The following is a 7,996-nucleotide window of genomic DNA, read 5'->3' on the forward strand; positions in this document are numbered from 1 at the left end:
TTTCCTACCATAATTCATGCTCATACTAGCCTATAAATACCCCTTCATACCTCTCACATTCTTCACACCAATTCTCTTCTTTTCTTCTCCTTAATTTTACACAAATCATCCCGTTTATCTTTGAAGCCAATTTTCGGGCACTTCTGGTCAGTTTTTGGGGTATTGACGTTTCACAGAAGATTGTTTCTCTCGAAAAATCCTTGAGGTTAGGCTCAAGAATCACCCAATTCGGAGTTATATCAAAGGAGTTATAGCCTCTGCAAGTTCTGCCTATTATTTCCTACGCAAATCCAATTCTTCTCTTTTCCTTGGCTTCTTATCTTTTCTTCTTCTCTTCTCTTATTCGAGTATTATTATTATTATTATGGGGGATTTATAAAAATTATTATGAGTAGTTTTAGTTATATAAAATCATATTTTTTAATGATGTTTATGAGAAAATAAATTAAAAGGTTCATGTACATATAGTGGGGGACTTCTAATTATATTATTTGTTAACCTTATATTGATTAAGGTTATATTTATTTGTAGGGTGTGTTCGATCAAGATTCTTGAGGTTCTTTTGGTGTGTATAGCTAAGCAAGGATCAAGGTACGTTAGGTGGCTAGATACCTTTGAAAATGATTGGTTTGAATAACATGTTTTATATGATTTGATTGGTGATTGAATTAAATTGAATTGAATTGTGATTTTGAAATAAATTATGTTTGGAGGTATTGATAAAAGTATTTTGAATGATTGATTTTTAAATCATGTTTTGAATGGTTTGATCGAATTACTTATCATGTTTAAAGAAATTGATTTGAAAAGTTTATTGAATTAAATAAAAGGTTTCTCAAGGAAGAGTTATTGATTTTGAAATTTATTAATATGAGATTTTATTCTCAAGTATTTATTTAAGAGGTTTTGATTTTGAAAGTATGTGGAATTATTAAAAAGGAGTTTGAATTATATTGGATTTATTGAACCATTGAAATATTGTTATTAATGCTTTATAAGCATGTTGGTAATCCCACTATGCGGATTTGGTTTATTGATAAGACTATGGACTTTGTATGACCTAGTCTTTCCTCAAGAATAGCCTTGTAATATAAGGAGACTAGCTTGGGGGGTGTGCACACTTGGGTGAGGAATTGGATTTAAAAAAATTGGTTCAAAAAGGAATTGGATTTTTAAAGGAATTGGTTTATCAATTATTTTGAATGTTGAATCATTGGAATTGGTTTTGAATCATGAGTTTTGGAATTATTGGATTATTTATTGGAATTGGTTTTAAAAGCATGTTTGCAAATAAATTGAATTTACATTATCTTGTACTTATCGTACATAGCATATTTTGCTAATCCGTATTTCCTATTTGTTTTGGTTCGCCCTGTTTACCGTAATGGTAAGCAGTGTTGACTATTTTCAGGTGGAGTCATGAATGAGCATATGGGAGTCCCGGGATTTGCTTCACCTAGTTTAGGAATGTTGGTCTTGTGTTTATTTAGAGTACTCATAACAATGTTACTATTTTCATAAGTATTAATAAAAGAAAGTTGAGTTTCCGCTGCAAAGTATTGGTTTTATTTAGTAAGTTTGAGTAGCCTTGCGTAATCACGCGGCGGTAACACGCCCAAGTCTATCTCTACGGTATAATTATACGTATTATACTAGTATTTCCGTAGAGGGAGATTTGGGGGTGTTACACACTGCCTGGCTTCTCCCTTTCCCCTCTTTTTTTTTTCTTTTCTTTGATACTTACTGCCTATTTGGGTGCGCACATGAATCATGATGGTGATGAGGAACACCATAGGCAGTAGCTAAAAACATTTTTAAAGAGCTCAAAGATAAAGATTCATGTGCTCACCACAAAAACTCACTAAGTACCAATTTCCTCCAACCTTTAAAACATGAATTTCCTATCTTACCTCTCTAAAATTCTTACCCCTTTTACCTCAAATTTCGATCGGAATCGAACACATTCATGATATGTGCCGCAAACACCTTCCATTCACCGTGCATTCTTGAAGAAATCCAATCTCGCAAAATTCATCCTAAAAATCCAAACAAGTAGAAAAGTGAAAGAAAAGAAAAGGTAATAAAAGAAACAAAAACAAGAAAACTCAAAAATCAAAAAGGAAAGGTTAGAATCTCCGGGTTGCCTCCCGGGAAGCGCTTGCTTAAAGTCCTAAGCTCGACCCTTCCTCCAAATCATGGAGGGTCAAAGAACACCACCTTCTTCAAGGTAGTAGAAAGAGCAAATTCCTCTTCAACTTCTAGCAACTTCTCGTTGTTGCTTGATGAGATTTCATACAAAGACCTTTCAAATGCAAGCTTTTCTTTCCACAACTTCTTTCTCTTTCTCATTTTCCTAGAAGCTCGTGCTCTTTTCTTTGCCTTGTTTTTCTTTGTAAATGGTTCGTCACCATCTAAACTCATAGGAACATCACCTTCATCTTGAGGATAGAGTCCAAACCAATGAGGAATGTCAACTTCCTCCTCGTCCATAAGCTTGGGAATCATCACTTTATCTTCACTAACCTTCTTGCAATCACAACGCAAAAGCACATCATCATAATTCTCAAGAAAATCGTTATGTGAAGAATCAATAATGCATACATCATCAATAGGGCGAGGGGAATTAACACACATAATTCCTTTTACAAGAGACAAAGACTCATGTGTTGGTTTCAAGTCAAAACTTTCCTCATTCTTACCAATTCTCAAGGTTATACGACCTCTCTTAACATCTATCAAGGCTCCCGAGGTGGCTAAGAAAGGTCTTCCTAAGATGATAGGGATATGGTCATCTTCCGCATCTCAAGCACAATGAAATCAACGGGAATGGTGAACTCTCCTATCTTGAGAGGAACATCCTCAACTCTCCCCTTTGGAAACTTAATAGACCGATCGGCCAATTGAAGGGTCATGTTGGATGGAAGGAGTTCACCTAGCTTAAGTTTCTTATAAACGGAATAAGGCATGATACTAACACTAGCACCAAGATCACAGAGAGCATTTTGGAACAATTTTCCTTTGATTTTGCAAGGTACGGAGAAATTTCTGGGATCCTTCAACTTTTAGGGTAGGTCATTATGAATAAAGGCACTAAAACACTCCACTAGATTCACCGGTTCTACCATATTGCAATCTCTTTTACCGCTCAAAATTTCTTTAAGAAACTTAGCATAGTTTGGCATTTGTTCTACAACATCGGTAAAAGGAAGAGTAAGATGAAGTTGCCTAAGCATGTCGATGAATTTCCCAAATTGCTCATCCAATTTATGCCTATTGTGCTTTTGGGGGTAAGGAAGTCTAGGTTTGTAAACCTCATCTTGGTTCCGCTCTTTCTCCATAGGCTTATCATTGGAATCCCCACTCATCTTGCTAGGCTCTTCCACTACTAAAATTCGGTCGTTTTGCGACCGTTTTTCTACGACCGTCATGGAAACGGTCGCAAAAAATGATATTTGCGACCGATTTTTACACAGTCACAAATTTGCGACCGTTTTTGGGTTATAAAACGGTCGCAAATGTATTTTAATATATTTTAAAAATAAAATACATATGAAAAATAATTCAAAATTAAATTAATTTGGTTGCGACCGTTAGTAGCGGTCGCAAAATGCAACAATTACGACCGTTTCTCAAACGGTCGCAAAATTACGACCGCTATTACCGGTCGCAAAGGTGCTTTTTTTTTAATTTTAAAAAAAGGTATAAAAAGGTCCACTCCTAACCCTAATCAGTTGATAGCCGCTCACTCTTTCTTTTCTCTCTCTCTCCTCACGCCTCTCTGGCTCTCTCCTTTCTCTTTCCTCCTCTCTTCTTCTTCTCTTTCCTCAATCCTTTTCCTGATCTGTTTACTCTTCTCCTTCTTCTCTTCGTCTTATCCCCGATCTCTTTCCTCTTTTCCTTCTTCTTATTCTTATGTCTTTATGCTCCATTAACCGGCATTTGCATCACCATTTGCTCCATATTTGTTCTCTTTTTCTACATTATTTTTTCTTTATTTTCGATTTCGATTTTGCAACAAACAATTTGGGTGTTCGGATTTTCGTTTACAACTGAATAATCTTGGTGTTCATAGTCGAATTCGACCATGAAAATTCCAGATCTGGAGTTTTCATGGTCGAATTTGACCATAAAAACCCAAAGAGGATGAAATATTTGTTGAGGTATGTTGATTTTTCTAGAAATTTTGGGTTTTTTTTTTCGAATTTCCATGTTTGGTTTTGTTTGATTTTCGTTAATTTTAGTTATCATTCATTTTTATGATTTTTATTTTGCTTTTGTTTGAATCGGTAGTTTAGAATGCTTTTCGTTAATTTTTGTTTGATTTATAATGATTAAGTTTTGTTCATTTTGGTTTTGATGTTCATGATTAATTTGTTAATTTTTGTGATTTTGATTCATTCGTTTTTTTTTTGTTAAATTCGTTAATTTTTTTTTTTATTTCGTTATTTTGATTGTTTTTTTTTTATATAATTTTTGTTTATTTTGACTTTTGAATTTGATATTCATATGAATTTTTGGTTTTAAGTTTAATTTTACAATTTTGTTGGTTTAGTTTTGTGGGTCTTTTTTGTTATATATTTATTTTTGTGGGTAAAAATTAGGGTGGCTGGTGCCTGGTGGTGGTGGGTGGAGAATGTTTAAGGTGTGCGGTGGTGGTGGGTGGAGTTGATTCGTTTGGGTAGGAATTTTCGGTGGGGGCTGGGTGGAAAATGCAGACAGTTGGTGGTGGTGGGTGGAGTTCGCTTGGGTGGGACCTGACGGTGGTGGAGTTGGTTTGGGGGGAGTGGTGGTGACGCTGCTCCCTAAGAAGTACAGGCAGTGATCGACTTTTTTTTTTTATTTTTTTTTAAACTTTTAGCGACCGCCATAAGCCGTCGCTAAATTCAAGATTTGCGACCGGTACATATGGCAGTCACAATTCTGAATTTTTGCGACCGTTTATAGGTTGGTCGTTGAAAATAGTAAAAACGGTCGCAAAAAATCTGCGACCGTCAAACGATCGCAATGTTGTTATTTTGCGACCGAGAGAATAACGACCACCGTGTTACGACCGTTGACGGTCGCAATTATGTTTTGCGACCGTTTTTGCTATTTTCAGCGACCGTTTGAGGCGGTCGCAATTTGGCCGAATTTTAGTAGTGTTCATTCTTATTCTCTTCACTCGAATCATTCTCCTTTTCACTCTCCTTACTCTTCCTAGGAACACTCACTTTAAGGACCTTACCACTCCTAGTGGTCATAGCACACATCGGTTCCCTAGAATCAACTTCTTGTGAAGGTAAAGAAGATGGACTAGCACAATCTTTCAAAGGGTTGGCTAGTTGAACAATTTGGTTCTCAAGCATCTTTCCATGAGTAAATAGGACCTCAAACATTTTATTACAAGACAATGTGAATTCATTCAACATCTTAGATTGATCCATCATGAAATTTTCTAGCCTATTCAATTGAGATTGTTGAGTAAAGAAATCATCACCTTGGCTTTGAATCTTTGGAGTAATTTGGGGTGGGGTATCTCTTTGAACATCATTTTGAAAATCTCCCCTACCTTGATTACTCCAATTACCCTTACCATGATTTTGGCCGGAATTTTGATTATGGTTACCATAACCTTGGTTATGATCCCCATATTCTTGGCCATGGCTTTGATCATTACAACAAAAGTTATTATGGTTACCACAAAATTCTTGGGTCACACGGTTACCATAACCACTCTTTTGGTTGTAATTATTATAGCTCCCATGATTGTGATAATTCCTATTCCCAACAATCTTTTGAGCATTAAATCTAGGTCCAAAATCATTATTATCATCACAATTCACATGCACATTCTCATATCCATCATATCTATCACAAGGAACAATGGGGCAATTAGAAGCATCATGATCATTCTTTCCACACATATCACAAACCAAGCATTCTCTAATCATGCAACAAGAAGCAAAAAGAGGGTTAGAGTAGGAAGATGTACCTCTCCCCTTAAATTGGGAGGGAAGACTAGAAGCTTGTGAAGAACTCTCGAGCTTGTTCTTGAGAGAATTCACCTCCTTTCCTAACTCCGAGACCATTGTGGACAAATCGTTGATGACATACGATTGATCGGTTGAGCAACTTGTGCTTGCCGATTCCCTCTCTACATCATGCCAATCCATGTAATTCCTTACCACATCGTCTATTACAACCACAACCTCTTCTTCCGTCTTGTTCATGATTGGCCCTCCGGCTCCGGCATCTAGGCTCGATCTACCTTGAAAGCTCAAACCACTATATAAGATTTGGATCACTTGGTATGTTGGAATTCCGTGGTGAGGACATTCCCTTTGGTAGTCCTTGTACCTCTCCCATGCTTCATAGAGATTCTCTCTAAGCAATTGCTTGAAATTTTGGATTAAGGCTCTAGCCTCCGCCGTCTTCTTTGGTGGGTAGAAACGGGACAAGAAAGCTTTTGTGACATCATCCCATGTTGTCAAGGAATTGGGCTTCACTTCTTTGTCTAGCCATTCCAAAGATCTTCCTATGAGAGAGAAGGGGAACAACTTGAGGCGGATAAACTCTTGAGAAACTCCATTGACATTAATAGTGTTGCAATATTTTTCAAACTCCTTAAGATGGTTCAATGGGCTCTCATTCTTAGCCCCACTATATTGTCTCCTCTCAATTAGGGTGATCATTGCCGGCCGAATTTCAAAGTCGATTTCCGGTGTTGTAGGTGGAGCTATGCCGCTCTCAAACCTATATGCACCGGGCACTCCTAGTTCCTTCAAGGCAACTCTTGTATTTTCTCCCATGACTTGGGATCTATGCATACAAAACTCAAAGAAAATATTAGTAGCACGGCTACAAGTGTAGCCTAAAGTGTAAAATCTTTTTGTATTTTGCAAATAAAGTGGAATAGACTCAAAAACAATATTCACTCAAGACACCACTCCCCGGCAATGGCGCCATTTTGACGGGACAAGAAACGGTAGGTCGTTGGGCTACCTCCCAACCCAATCAAACAATATTTATAACTCAACAAACCCCTATGGAAGTGTAGTGGTAAGTCGAGGTCGAACCCAAAGGAATGGAGATTGAATGTATATTGCCTAGTGTCAAGCTACTCCGAAGTCAAGTGAGGGGTTAATGGTAGGAACTAAGACTAAGCTAAACAATGCAATAAACTTGTACTAAATCAAATGTAAAGACACTAGGGGAATGGATCCACATGCATCAACAATGAAGTTCAATCAATTTGGGAGGTCAATCAATCAAGTCAAGCAATGTGAGGGAAAACCGAAATTGCAACCAAAAGAGCACATCATGCTATTCTCCTAGAGGTCTAATTAGCGCCAACTACATCAAACACTAGCTAGAAAACATCACAAGATATCTCAATCGAGTAAATGTAAGCCACAAATCAATGGTCCGTATCAATGTGAACTCACAATGCAATCTAGTGTGAATAACAAGGGTGATCAAGCCTAATCAAGCACACACATGCACAAAATCAATCAACCAATTTAATCACATTATCAACTCAATCAATTTCCCGAAATTAATCTCAATTCATCATCAATACATGCTTCACCACTACCCTAGCAATGAAACTACTCACAATCCATGAAAAACATCAAGATCAAAGCTAAACTAATCATCATACCCAAATTCATCAATTGAAATCAACTAATTCAATCCAAATAAATCAAACTATTAATCAACCAAATCAAACAACAATACTAATGAAATCAAACATTAAATTGCATTAAAGAGTAAAGAATCCTTACAAACTTGATAGAAATCAAATCAAATGTAGCAATCTTCAATCATCAATCATCAAACCCACATTTTCTCTCTCTAAGAAGCTAAGAACTAGTGTTTTTCTCTCTCTAAGATCTAATCTAATCTAATTCTAACTAATGAAGATCTAATTCTCTCTCTAAAAATGGAAGGAAATAGTTATATATACAAAGGGGAAGTTAGGATTGACGTCCAAAAATAGACCCACGCCGGTGCGGCC

The 7,996-nt window shown here is 36.6% G+C and overlaps 1 pseudogene; it reads left to right on the forward strand.

The window, feature by feature from the left end:
* Positions 1-6,297: 6,297 nt before the first annotated feature.
* On the forward strand, positions 6,298-6,396 carry LOC145609854 (small nucleolar RNA R71; annotated as a pseudogene).
* The last annotated feature ends 1,600 nt before the right edge of the window (positions 6,397-7,996 follow it).

Source organism: Chenopodium album, chromosome 23 (genome assembly GCF_948465745.1).
Source record: "Chenopodium album chromosome 23, dcCheAlbu1.1, whole genome shotgun sequence".
NCBI classification, from domain to species: domain Eukaryota; kingdom Viridiplantae; phylum Streptophyta; class Magnoliopsida; order Caryophyllales; family Amaranthaceae; genus Chenopodium; species Chenopodium album.